The sequence below is a fragment of the Eumetopias jubatus genome, unplaced genomic scaffold (assembly GCF_037043125.1).
Source record: "Eumetopias jubatus isolate StellerSeaLion01/CBP00866 unplaced genomic scaffold, mEumJub1_p1.0 scaffold_32, whole genome shotgun sequence".
NCBI lineage: Eukaryota > Metazoa > Chordata > Mammalia > Carnivora > Otariidae > Eumetopias > Eumetopias jubatus.
The window spans coordinates 1440676-1455726 of NW_028274838.1; the positions used below are offsets into that span (position 1 = coordinate 1440676).

Genomic DNA, 15051 nt, shown 5'->3' on the forward strand with positions numbered 1-15051 from the left:
TGATGTATGGATAAAGGTTGGACTTGTCCATTCTTACTGCAAGAGTTCTACCCTAAGGTCAGGAAGGGCCAGGGTAGGAGACCCTTGCCTCTGAGGCAGTGATACCAATTATATTCTTCTGAATTTATGGTTGTCAAAGACTTTACACACATTTGTCTTGACTGTGTGTTGAGTGTTTCATTTTCCTTAGTCTCTGTTAAGAACTTGGAATTCTGACATCAATAAGATTTCACTAAGGAGGTCAAAGCAGTGAGAGGAAGAATGCAAACAAAATCTTGTAGCTCAGCACACCTGGGTGGCTCAGTTCATCGAGAGTCTGCCTTCAGCTCAGGTCATGATCCCACGCTCCAGGGACCAAGCCCCATTGAGGGGGGTGGCTCCCTGCTCAGCAGTGGAGTCTGCTTCTCCCTGTCCCTTCCCCAGCTGTTCTCTTTCTCTCTGTCTCTCTCTCACTCTTGCTTTCTCCCTCACTCTCTCTCTCTCAAATAAATATATAAAATCTTTTTCAAAACTGTTGTAGCTCTCCTAACCTGGCATATGGTGGCAGTGCAGAGGATGGAGGGGGGAGGGAGCTAGGCCGAAGACATCTCTTCCTAATAACAGAACCATTGAGAGGAATCCAAGAGGACAGTCCCTCTTCATCAGAGCTCACCACAGGGGAGTGTCATGGGGCATTGAGAGTGTAGGGCAGGCTCCACTTTAAGGAAGGGTATTTGTTGCCTCCTGGAAGAAAACAGAGAGCGTTCGTGCAGGTATTTGGGGCAGGAATGTAGTTGAGATTAGAGATTTGCCACCCCCTTTATCAGATCCGTGAAGGAACGTCTCCGAGAGCTTCCTCAGTGCTTGGTTTGGTCCTAGGAGTCATGAGTACAGAGATGAGTAAAACATTATCCCAATTGTCGTGGGGCTCTCAGTCTAGTTACCAGAAGTCATGAAAAGTGTAGTGGTGGTGGATTCCTTGGAGGAAGTGGCCAGTGCTGCCTGGGGATGGCCTGGTCTCCCTCTGTGTTTTCCAACAGCTGGATGACCTGTCCTGACCCAGGGACCCTGGGCCTCAACTCAATTTCAGCCTCTCAGGACACAGCCAACACCTAGGTTCCATGTTAACCCAAAGCAGTCAACACTATGAAGGTCTGCAGAGGAAACTGCTGGTATGGGTAGCTCCCCACTTTGTCTTGGCCAACTGGAAAATAGAGGCGAGTTCACTAAGACTTGTAGGGTCATCCTTGCCCTAATGATCAGGGATTAGTCTTTCTCTCTGTTAAGTGAAATACTTTCTAGCTTCAGTATTGTCTCTCCACTTAAAAACTGTGGAACTATTGGCTAAAGTTTCGATCAAGTAGCTACAGTGAAAAAGGGGTAAAACAACTTCCAAGCTGCAGTGAGAATGTGCAGAAACTCTTATACTGAATAATAATCGGACAAATCACTTTTAAATTGCACAAAAGATTTATACAGTAATTCTGGAATAGACAATGTAAGTCTGTCGCTTTCTCCTTCTTCTTAACATTGCTTTGATAATTTAAGATCATTTCCATTTCCATATAAACATTTGGATCAGCTTAGAAATACTTACTAAAATGTCTGCTGGAAGGTTGATTGGCATTGTATTAGATTTGTTGATCAATTTGGGAAGAATTGACCTCTAAACCATAATGAGTCTTCCAATCCACCACAAATTTTATCTCCCCATGTATTTAGTTCTTTAATTTCTGGAAGTAATGCTCTGTAGTTTTCAGTGTAATATTCTGACACGTATTGTGTCTGATAAGACAATGCAGTAGGAAAACTGGTCAAAAGAATTGAAGAAGAAATGCTTCACAAAAGAAGATACACAAAAGGCCAAAAAGCACTTGAAAAGATGCTCCACTTGAAACCATTGAAAAGCATGAAGTTGAACATAAATCAAAAGGGCTTCATGAATGTCTCCGCAAGGCTCCATCTTAAACTAAGTAACCTGTTCCTTCTCTTCTGCAAACCTCTGCTCCTCTCTTCTAAGCCTTTTGTTTCAGGATCCTGGTACCACCCTAAAGACATGATGAAGGAGGCTGGCAGCAGACACACAATTTCTGTGAAAATATACCACCCCCCTGCCCCTTCCTCCAGGGGGAAGGGACTTACACTTTTTGAGGGCCTTGGCCTGTTCTAGACCCCTGTGCCCCGAAAAGCAATAAAGCTATTGTTCCTCAATATTCCAAACTCTGTCTTCGTCTTATATTTTGGCTCTGAAGCACAGAGGTCAGTTTTCGACGGCACACTCAGCCATTGGGAAGATAAATTAATACTACAGTGAGTTACCATTACACATCCATCCCCGTGGCTAAAATTACGAAGACCGAAAACATATGTGGTGAGAATGTAAAGTAACTAGACGTTTCATACACTTGTGGGAATGAAAAATGGTCCAACCACCGAGAAAAACTGAACCACAGGTAAACATTTACCAATCACGTGAACGGCCATTCCTCTCCTAAGGATTTACACAATATGGCCACACAGCAAACTGCACATGAATATTCATCATAGCTTTATTCCCCATGGCCAAACCCAGGAAACTGCATAGATGGCCATGAATAGGTGAATGTACAGACCAAATATATCCATACGGAGGAATACTCCTTAACAATGAAAAATTCTGAACTGGCGATCCATTAATAATATGGATAGATATAAGAATCCCTAGGCTGCAGGAAGGAATGTAGGCATAAAAGAGTTCCATTTCCATAACGTGGTTAAAAATGCAAGCCGACTTTGATACCCGTGGTTGCCTGGGACTGAGGGTGAAGGCAGTGAGAGACTTCAATGGAACCACCCAAGGGAAGCTGTGAGGTAGAGGAAATGCCCTGTGTCCTGAATGGAGCAGTAGTTTCAATTGTATGTACATCTGTGAAAATGCATTTAGTTGTACAGTTTATCTTTTTTAATTTTTATTTGTTGAGAAAGCACTCACACTGCGTCCTCTCTCTCTTACTCCTCCAAAGGAGGAGAAGAACGATCATCAGTGGCAATGGGCAGCTGTGGAAACAACACCTAAAACCAGGTTCATCTCAGGAGAGAACAATATGCCTCCTCCTTGAGGTTTCAGGTCCTCTACACGTTCAGAGAAACTTCTCTAGTAACAAACTGTAGAAATGAACTGGAGGGTATTATGCTAAGTGAAATTAAGTCAATCAGAGAAAGACACGTATCCTATGACCTCACTGATAGGAGGAATTCTTAATCTCAGGAAACAAACTGAGGGTTGCTGGAGTGGTGGGGGTGGGAGGGATGGGGTGCCTGGGTGATGGGCATTGGGGAGGGTATGTGCTATGGTGAGCGCTGTGAATTGTGTAAGACTGATGAATCACAGACCTGTACCTCTGAAACAACTAATACATTATATGTTTAAAGAAAAAGAGACAGAGAAGCTAGTAGGAAGGGAAAACTGAAGAGGAGGAAATAAGAGGGGGAGAGGAACCATGAGAGACCATGGACTCTGAAAAACAAACTGAGGGTTCTAGAGGGGAGGAGGGTGGGGGGATGGGTTAGCCTGGTGATGGGTATTAAAGAGGGCACATTCTGCATGGAGCACTGGGTGTTATGCAGAAACAATGAGTCATGGAACACTACATCAAAAACTATTGATGTACGGTGATTAACATAACAATAAAAATTAAAATCTAATGATGTAATATGATGATTAACACAACAATAAAAAATAAAAAAATAAAAAGAGAGAGAGAAGCTAGTAGGGAGGGAAAAATGAAGGGGAGGAAATTGGAGGGGGAGGCGAACCATGAGAGATGATGGACTCTGAGAAACAAACTGAGGGTTCTAGAGGGGAGGGGGTGGGGGAATGGGTTAGCCTGGTGGTGGGTATTAAAGAGGGCAGCATTGAAGGGAGCACTGGCTGTTATACGCAAACAATGAATCATGGAATACTCCATCAAAAACCAGTGATGTAATGTATAGTGATTAACATAACAAAATAAAATTAAATTAAAAGAAAGAAAAAAGAAACGATCTCTGAAAGTACAGCCTTAATTGTACACTTTAAAGGGATGCATTCTACTGTACCTAAATTATACCTCAGTAACATTCATGTAATAATCTACTATATTTCTCCATATACTAGCAGGGAGCATTTAGAAAATGAAATTTTTAGAAAAAGGAAATGAAATTCAATAAACAGAGTGGAGATTCACATCCACCTTCATTTAATGTATGAGAACACATGTAACAAAGATCCCTGAAAACTCTTGCTGAAATAAATTAAAGGAAATCTAAATAATTAGAAAAAAATGTATCCACATGTATGGACTAGACCACTCAAAATTGTTGGAACATCAAATCAGCATTATTCTGAGTCATACTGCATTTGCACTTTGGGGGCAAATTTACAACCTAATTCTCAAATATATATGGTGATCAACATACCTAGAATAGCCAAGACAACCTTGAAGAATTAAATTGGAGAAATTTACTAAATTTTAAATCACCGTAAAGCTATAGTAATTAAGGTGCTCTTAATGGTGTAAGTAACACAATGTAAATAAATCAATGTGAGAGAGAGTAAAAAATTTCCTGATACACCTATACATTTAAAAAATTTTTTTTATTTTAATTTTATTTCTTTTCAATTATTTTCTTTTTAAGTAATCTCTGCATACCACATGGCTCTCGAACTCAAAAAAAAAAAAAAAGGGTGAGAGTTTTACCTGAGCCCCAATTAGTACAGCTGCATGGGACAGGCAATCTTTACACAGGAGAGAGTGTCCTGACAAAGGAAATTTGATATAGAGTTATATACCAAAATATATTTTTTTTACATAAAAAGTTACAAATTTTTATACAAAAGACATTGTAGAAAGACACTGCATTTCCCGGTCTTAAATTTCTAGTACATGTAGGGCTGTATGGCTTTAATGTTATGGGAACCAGGGAAGTGTCTTCCTTTTTCTTATCTTTTCCAGAATGCTCCTTTGGGTTCTTTTCTTTCATAAAGCAGATGTACAATGTGCGCTTGGGGTGAAATAGAGCCCATGCATTGAGATTTGTGGATTCATTTTGACCTTGGTAAATGTGAAAGCATCGCTTTCTTGGGAGCCCAGGTGCAGGACCCACAAATATTAAAGGTGGACAATTGCCTTTATCAGTGCTACAGCGACCTCCTAAGTCTCTGGCTCCTAAGATCTAGAGGGGAACCTGTGCTGAAGAAGTGAAGAGGTGCTTCAGGCACCACTTCCCCTGCCTGCCTGTTTCTCTCTCCTCAACCTCAGCTTCTATGTCACTGAACACCACTGTACTTCATCCATCAATGACCCATGACCTCGAACTGCCCATGTTTGCTTCCAGGAATACAACCCCAGGTCAATGGCATGAGGTCAACTCAAAGAAATCGAGCAAGCCATGTTCCATCCTTTTAAAATTGTTTCAAATTTTTAAAAAATATATTTCCAGTATAGTTAACATACAGTGTTCCATGAGTTTCCAGTATATAACATGGTGATTGAACATTTCCATACATTGCCCAGTGCTCATTACCACAAGTGCACTTCTTAATCCCCATCACCTCACCCATCCCCCAACCGTCCCTCCCCTCGGGCAACCATCAGTTTGTTCTCTATAGTTAAGGGTCTTTTTCGTGGTTTGTCTCTCTCCCTTTTCTATTTCCTTTGCTTACATGTTTTGTTTCTTAAATTCCACACAGGAGTGAGATCATGGGGTATTTATCCTTCTCTGACTGCCTTATTTCACTTAGCATAATACATGCCGGCTCCATCTGTATCCTTGCAAATGGCAAGATTTCATTCTTTTTTATGGCTGAATAATATTCCATGGTGTGTGTGTGTGTGTGTGTGTGTGTGTGTGTGTGTGTATTACATTGTCTTTATCATTCATCTGTTGATGGACATCTGGGCTCTTTCCATAATTTGTCTATGCTGCTATACAAAGGGCGCATGTATTCCTGCAAATGACTGTTTCTGTATTTTTGGAATAAATATCCAGTGGTAGGATTAATGGATCATAATCGTTCCTTTTTGAGGAACCTCCATACTGTTGTCCACAATGGCTACACCAGTTTGTATTCCCACCAATACTGTAAGAGGGTTCCTTTTCCTCCACATCCTGGCCCACACTTGTTGTTTCTTGTATTTTTGATTTTAGCCATTCTGACAGGTATGAGGTGATATCTCATTGGTTCTTTTTTTTTTCCAGATTTTACCTATTTGAGAATGAAGGAGAGAGAGCACAAGTGGGGGGAGGGGGAGAGGGAGTAGCAGGCTCCCCCCGAGCACGTAGCCCGATGTGGGACTCGATCCCAGGACCCCAAGGTCACCACCCGAGCCAAAGGCAGACGTGTAATGGACCGAGCCACTCAGGTGCCCTATCTTATTGTTTCGATTTGCTTTTTCCTGATGATGAGTGTTGTCGAGCATCTTTTCATGTGTCTGTTGGCCATCTGGATGTCTTCTTTGGAGTAATGTCTGTTCATTTCTTCTGCCTCTTTTTAAATTGGATTATTTGTGGCTTTTGGTGTTGAGTTGTATAAGCTCTTTATATATGTTGGATACTAACCATTCATTGGATATGTCATTTGCAAATATCTTCTCCCATTCAGTACGTTGCCTTCTACTTTGGTTGATTGTCATAAAATGGCTCTTTATCTCTCTTCTGTTAAATACGAGGGTGAACCAAATAAACACAACAACATAGCATCGAGGTTACAATCTGTCCAAACTTAGTGGTCACTATATATATTATGCATCTTACTAATGCATAAATTATTCATTTGACAATTTCAAAAGATCTCTTGTGAGAGGCGAATGAATCCCTAAGTGACATAAAATGTGGTGTTTAGTGACATTACAAAAACAACAAAGAAAACAGTTCACACATAGTGGAGGAGTCTGGGACATAGGGATATCAATATCAGTTTATTGAAAAGCCACAAATGCTGTCCCAGTAAGGCATAAGACGTCTCATAACATAGGTATACAGCCAGAAGAATATTGAGAGAGTCAGGACAAAACATTTTGAAAAATTAATATTTTATTCACTTAGTGTAATACTCTGCCTCTTGCCCTATACTTTTTAATGGATAGAGAAAAAAAATAAAGAAGACACAAAGAGGAAGATCATGACAGTCTGGAATTGGCAGTGGTTGTGAGTGTATGTGAATGTATGAATATATATGAATACAAATAAGCCATTTCCCCGCTCTGTCCACTGGAAAGGCCTAAAAATAAACCAATTGCAATGAGAAGCCCAAGGAGACACATTTTGATCTGGGATTATGCCTTCCCAGGAAACAAAACCATAGATTCTTAGAGAAATGACTGAGACCAGGCCAGACGCAGCAAAACTTCTACATGAGACACAAACACCTCATCATACTGATATTAGGAAAGTTCTCAAAATTATGAGGGTCTTATCAAAAGGATATGGAAGCCAACCCGAAATCACTTTCACTGCTAAAAGAGAGGATAAATGGAGCACTCATAAGTCCATAATACAGTGGTTTGAAACACTTCGATATGATTGAAGCCTTGCTTTCATATTAACACAGTAAAAATAAGAAAATGAAGAGGAAAAGAAAGGAACTTACAGGTTCCCGTTAGAGATGCTAGGGGACCAGGGTTTCCTTACAAACTGTACCGCCAGGTGTATAGTATTGGGGGGAAATTTCTCTTCCTGCAGGTGTTCATACAAGGCTTCTAGGATCCAAACCATGATGATGAAGTATCATCATTTTGCTCCACAGAATCAATGGATGGATGGGCCTTGAACATAAGGCGACCTGAGGTGCTTCCAGATGGAAGAGCACACAGCACTTGAGAGGAAGTCTTGCCAACATGTCAAACCTGAAACTGATCAGTTTCTATATCTGCCAGGTCCGACACAGCAGTCGTTCCGATAATATTTGGAATGCAGTTAGCAGGACCTCTTTCCTTAGAAGTGCATTTTAATTATATTTCATTTACAGCGCACTTAAATGTAAACTTAAAACCTGAAGAAATACAGACTCTTTTTCTATTAATCGCATCTTTATTACTCTGGCAGAATTCGGTTTCCCTTAATGTGAAGTATTAAGCGGCAAGATGCAAAATTATTTTTGATTGTTTTGCGCTTATACTTTTTACTTTTCAACGTTCCTGCCAGAAAATCTTAAATTCCATGTGTGGCTTGCATTTTCTTTGTAATAGCACTGTTCTCCACGAACAGTGGAGATTCCTCCACGAACTGAGAGGAAGTATGATGGACTGTGTTAAAGTATATCTGGCTATAATGCATTCTGTGGGCATGCTCCCGAACAAACACCTAAGTATTTTCAAAAATGAGTAACAAAAAAGGAGAGAACAAGAGCTGGAGAGGGAGAAGCAGAGAGTGAGAGCCAGAGGGAGGGGGAGGGAAGGAGGGAGGAGGGCATTCGATGTAAAGAAAGGGAGAACCTGAGGAGAAATCTACACATTGCTAGGAGGCTTGAAGGCAGGTCCTACTCATGGGAGCGTGTGCATTTTATTTGGATCCTGATACAGAGAAAACAACTTAAAAACAACAATGGGAAATTTGAACACTATGTATTTTATATTACATATTTTAAATTAATTTATGAATATTTACAAGGTTATGATGATAATACCTTAAAAGGGTTCTCATTTAGGGAAACATACAGATACAACTGCAAATGAAATATGGTGTCTGCGATTTGCTTTAAATAATACAGGACAAAGTAAGTGGATGGGATTGTATTAAAACAAGTTCAGCCCTAAGTTGATAACTGTTGAACCTGGCTGGTGAGGACGGGGATGTTGTTCTACAATTCTGTCTACGTGTGTGTGCTACTGACAGTCTGCATCTAGAAAAGAGTGATAAAGAGTACAAGTCCACTGAGGATAATGGCAGCTGAATCTCTCAACACATGACTTTAAAGGGTTAGGGATTAACCTAGAGAGTCAGTAACACAGCTCATAACCCTGTCCCCGAACAGCCAGGGGCCAGAGAGAAGTGTGGACTCCAGATGGTTAGTACTTAGCCGGGTCTGGGAGCCAGAGACAGCAGGGCAGTCAGCACAGACCAGGCAGGCACTTAGAGGAGAGGACTTCAGGGAGGGCTTCTCAGCGGGGAACACAGGTGAATGATGGCAGAAAGAGAGTGGGAAGAGCTCAGAGGGTGCCTGAGACCTGCTGACTCCAGCTTCGGCTACTTGGATCCAAAGGAAGGGGCTGCATGGTGTGGAGGACAGAGGCGGCCCTCGGGGGAGGGCCAGACCTGGATGAAGGTAGTGTCCTTTGGAGGCTTGTGGTAAAGACAATGAAGCCACTGGTAGAAATGAAAGGACCTACTGGAAGAAAACAGGATCCCAGGAGCAGAAGACAAATGGCCCCATCCCCAGATATTTACATCTCTTGGAATAATTACACCAAAGAGAGGGATCCAGACCTCAGGCATCCACGAAGCTACTCAGAGCACTCATTCGTTCTTATGTGGAACTTTTGTTTCTCATTCCAGCAAACCCAGGTGTGTTAAAGGGAAAATGATAGAGCAGACCGGTGTTCCAAGGTGACAGAAGAAAACAAAACAAGCAGAAATAGAGAGTCAAACATTTCAGCTCAGTAAAGAACCCCCCTGAAATCAATCACAAAACATAGGAAAACTGTAAAATGACATCCTGACCTGAATGAAATGTACGAACAAGCATTTGTAGCCGTGAAAAGGTACAAGTTCCCTTAAACATATGACTCTAAAGAGCAGTGGGCAAGAAACAAGAAATGGGAAACGAGAATTGTAAAAACTGGGAAAAAACTGAAGAAAAATTCTCGGGAAAAGAGGCTGATCCACAAGATGCATAAGGGCAACACTGGTGCAAAATTATAGTGGACATTGAATACTGAAAAGAAAGCAGCCAAGAGACCAGATAATGAACAGAAGATACTGAGATAGGATCAGAGAGAAATTCCTGGATGCCTGCGGGAGACGGAACCAGAGGAGTCAACACTAAGACCTATCCTCATAGAAATAATAGATTTTATTTTATTTTTTTAAAGATTTTATTTTAAGATTTTACTTATTTATTTCACAGAGAGAGAATGAGAGAGAGAGAGCACGAGAGGGAGGAGGGTCAGAGGGAGAAGCAGACTCCTGCTGAGCAGGGAGCCCGATGCAGGACTCGATCCCGGGACTCCAGGATCATGACCTGAGCCGAAGGCAGTTGCTTAACCAACTGAGCCACCCAGGTGCCCCAGAACTAATAGATTTTAAAGAAATGAAGAAAACTCCTCTGAAGCTACAGACTTGCCCCCCGCAACCACCAAAAAAGACCAATTTATATCCACTGGAAAGAAAATCAGTTTACATTCTATATCCCAATCAAACATACAAAACAAGGCAATATATATATTTTTCTTTTAAAATTTTGTATTTAAATTCCATTTAATTACCTTATACTGTATTATTAGTTTCGAGGTAGAATTCAGTGATTCAGGGCACCTGGGTGGCTCAGTCAGTCTGCCTTGGGCTCAGGTCATCCTGGGATCAAATCTCATATCCAGCTCCCTGCTCCGCACAGAGTCTGGTCCTGCCTCTCCCTCTACCCCTCTCACTTGCTTGTATTCTCACTCTCTCATGCTGTCTTTCTCAAATAAAGAAATAAAATAATTTCCAGAAGAATTCCGTGATTTGTCAGTTGCATATAACATCCAGGGTTCATGACATCGAATGCCCTCCTTAATGCCCATCACCCAGTTTACGCCATCCCCTACCCACCTCCCCTCCAGCAACCCTCAGTTTGTATTCTATAGTTGAGTCTCTTATGCTTTGTCTCCCTCTCTTGTTTTCCTCTTCTTTTATTTTTCCTTGCCTTTCCCTATATTCCTCTGTTTTGTTTCTTAAATTCCATCTATCAGTGAAATCATATGGCATTTTGTCTTTTTCTGGCTGACTTATTTCACTTAGATTAATACCCTCTAGTTCCAACCATGTCGTCGCTAATGGCAAGATTTCATTTTTTTGGTGGCTGAGTAATATTCCGTTGTATGTATACATGCCACATTTTCTTTATGCATTCATCTGTCGATGGACATCGGAACTCCATCCATAGTTTGTTGTGGACATTGTTCCTATAAACAATGGGGTGCAGGTGACCCTCAAAACACTATGTTTGTATCCTTTGGATAAATACCTTTTTTTTAAATAAATACATTGAAGCTTAATAGGTAGCTCTATTTTTAACTTTTTAATTTTTTAAATTATTTTATTTATTTACTTGCCAGACAGAGAGCACGAGTTCACAAGCCGGGGGGGTGGCAGGCAGAAGGTACAGCAGGCTTCCCACTGAGCAGGGAGCCTGATGGGGGGCTTGACCTCAGGACCCAGGGATCATGACCTGAGCCAAAAGCAGATGCTTGACCGACTGAGCCACCCAGGCATTCCTATTTTTCTTTTTTCTTTTTTTTTTTCTACATACTAGATTCTAGTAGTACCCCATCCCCAGTTGAGATAACCAAAAATGTCTCCAGACATTGCAAAATGTCTCCTGGGCAGCAAAATTGCCCCCAGTTGAAAACCACTTGTCCAGGTTAACAAGAAAACTGGGAAATTGTGTTTATGAACTCGTGGTGAGAGTAGTATTTTAATTGGAGGGCAATGTGACAATGTGTCTTGAACTTCCTCAGACACCTTGCTCCAGCAATTTCACTTCTGCTAGGCCAGGGAAACAGCAAGAGAGCTTAGTGTAGCTTGGCTGTGAATGAAGAAAGGAAGCCTTGCTAGAAATTCTAACCCAAGTCTACACCCACCGGGATGTACACAAACTCAACACAGAAAACAGGTGAAATGTACCCATTACCAGATGCAACACAGTAAAATGAATATTGCCCAAGAAAAAGAGAAAAGTGTAATAGCAGCCGAGGAGCAAGTGATTCTCTACAAAGAAACAATAATCAGAGCAGAGAGCAACTTCTCCTCAGCCATAATAAAAGCCCACGGGAATGGAACGATATCTTTACGGACCAATGAGGAAAGAAAATCTAAAATTCTACATTACAATAAACTACTGTTCAAAAGTAAAGACAAAATTAAAACATTTTCAGACAAATAAAGATTGAAAGAAATGTTACCACTCACAGCATTAAAGACTTTTGGAAAGAAGCTGTTAACCAATAAGAAATGAGTAGCAAAGGCAGAGAATCAAGAGGCAGGGATCAAAATACCAGTAAACATATGGAGAACTAGTTCTTGTAATAAAAATAACCAGGATTACTAATTTAGGGAGGTTTAAAGATAAGGCCAAAGTAAAATACTGAAAACAGCATGTTGGAAAATAGAGTAAGTGGTCAAACTGCAAGGTTTCAATGTCTTCACGCTGTTGGGGGCGGGGGGGTAGCAGGCACAGTCCTGAGGTCCAGAGTTCACTAAAGCAAGTGTGCACGTCAAAGCTTACGGTCGGCCATGAAAAGAACTGCACTTGAATGGGGGACTTCCATACCAGCAGCAAAAGTAAAGGGAATAAAGGAACTTTGATCAGTTACTCAGTCTGTGCTAGGAGACTGAAAAGAAGGGAAAAAAATGTCAAAGAAAACTGCAATAAATAGAGAGTACAAAATACTGTTGTTGGAACTAGGTCTGAATTCATCAGTCATCACAGTAAATGCAAACGGATAAAATACTACAGTTAAAAGACAGATTTTGAGATAGGATTCATCCACCCATATGCTGCTTAAAGGAGCTGAAATAACATCAGAAAAGATGGATGTGAAAAGATGGGAAGAAGAAAAATGTCAGAAACGTGGCTGAGCAAGACAAAGGCCCAGTGGTCAACCTGAGACTAGGCCGAAAAAGAACCCCGCTGATAACCAGGGATTGTTGGCAAAGCCACATATGGCCTGGCCTGGAAGGAAGTCCCCAACATGCTCCAAAACTGGAGATCACCTCTGAGAAGCCAAAGCTTTAAAATTCCTTGGCGAAGGTGAACTTCAGGAACGGTCTGAAAGGGTCAACCACGCTGGCCTCAGAGCACAGCCTCAGTGTCTGCACCAGAAACACGCAGCTGCTGGGGTAGATACACAGGAAGGTTTACTAAACTGAACATCTTCAAAATCAAGAACTTATTACACAAACAGAAATGCCCAGGAAATGTTCTAATAGGAGCCGTGTGGTGTGTCTGGGAGAAAAGGTCCTGTGGTCGCATGTTAGTCTTAGGGTCCTCGTGAAGCTTAATAAGCTGTTCCTGAAATCCACATGGATAAATAAACGACATGGCCATGACAATTTTGGAGAAGAATGTAAAGGAGGTACTGAACTCTGTCCTCATCAGTTAAGACCACACTAACTTAAGACACATTATTGTCCTAAGGATAGAAAAGTAGACCTTGGAACAGGAGAGCACAGAGACGACCATCTGGGAAGCTGCTACGGGACAGAAGTAGTGTTACTATCTCAGGGTGAAAAGATGGATTGGTCAATTACTGGTGCAGGGACAGCAAGCCAGCCATACGGATGTCCATCCTGCACCAGAACTAAATTCCACATGGACTTAACACATGAATGTTAAAAGGAAAAGCAAAATTTCTGGGACAACAATGATCACCTAATGTTTCCTGGGTGATTTTCAGGCACTGGGCACTCTTTCAAGGAGATTACACTAAATCTGAAAAACAATGAAGCCAACACTATTATCCCCATTTTATAAAGGAGAAAGTGGGGTCCAGAGAGAGGTCTCACCCAAGTCACAGAGTCGCTAGGTACTGTGGCCTACCAGCACAGTGCTCTATATAATACAGGGGACTCTACAGAGCGGGAGCAGGTATGCACTTCATAAACAAGACACCCAAAGCACAAGCCATAAGAGAAAAGATGGGTAAGTGGGACTAGGTTAACTTCAAAATCTTTGACATATGACACCATAAGCCACATGAAAGACAAGTTGTAGTCTAAAAAAAAAGTCTTTGGAATGCAACACAGTGAACAAAAAATAGCATCTAGACTACACAAAGAACTAAAACTTGGGCGCCTGGGTGGCTCGGTCGATTGGGCATCTGCCTTCAGCTTGGGTCATGATCCTGGGGTCCTGGGATCGAGTCCCATGTTGGGCTCCCTGCTCTGCGGGGAGCCTGCTTCTCCCTCTCCTCCCCACTTTTGCTCTATCTCTCTGTCTCTCTCTAATAAATAAAATCTAAAAAACATTAGAACTAAAAATTAATGAGAAAAATGCACCCAGGCCAATAGGAACACCAGCAGGTGACAGAGGGGAAGCGGGAGAACTATGCTCACATTTCTGAGCAACATGGAAAATGCAAATGAAGTAATAAGATATAACTTCCCCACAGTCAGGTCAGCAAAATGTGTACTTCGACAGTACCTTGCCGGAAAAGCCGTGAGCCGAGGGCAGTCTGACACCATGCCAGGGGAATATGGGAACGTGAACAGGAGCAACGCTTTGGCAGCTGTGCATCCTGGGGGAGCCGCTGGGAGCTCGCCCACCCTACCTCTCACCATCTCCGCTAGACAGTTTCTGCACAGTCTGCCATCAAAAAGCCTTCTCTCTCTCCCCACATCGGTAGGCATCAGTCAGTCCATCGGAGCCCCACAGAAACTCCCACACAGAACATAATGAGCCATTAAACACCACTTTGAAGACAAATGTTTAACCACGGGGGAAAACATTCACAGTACATTGTTTAAGAAGGGTTCAAAACATTATGTTCAATAAGATCCACATTTTAAGGAAAAATACAGGAAAGAGAAAATATGCAAAAACTATACACTAAATATTCACTGTGTTTATTTCTAACTAGTTTTATATGTACCCTTCTCCTAGTTGTATATCTTATTTCAAAAATTTAAATCTTCATTATTAACAGTGTAACTTTTGTGATTAAAAACAGTTTTTAAAACAATGAATCATGGAACACTACATCAAAAGCTAATGATGTAATGTATGGTGATTAACATAACAATAAAAAATTAAAAAAAGTTTTAAAATCAATGTTTCCAATACTCTTCTGCTTTACATATTTATTTATATGTTATGAATACCCATATATTTTTATATGCACACAAATATGTGAATAT

At 41.3% G+C, this 15051-nt stretch overlaps 1 non-coding gene across 1 annotated transcript; it reads right to left on the reverse strand.

The window, feature by feature from the left end:
* Window positions 1-2941: 2941 nt before the first annotated feature.
* Window positions 2942-3154, reverse strand: LOC148161971 (small nucleolar RNA U3). Its single transcript, XR_015767245.1, has one exon. It is a non-coding gene; the product is annotated as a small nucleolar RNA U3 (small nucleolar RNA).
* Between the last annotated feature and the right edge of the window lie 11897 nt (window positions 3155-15051).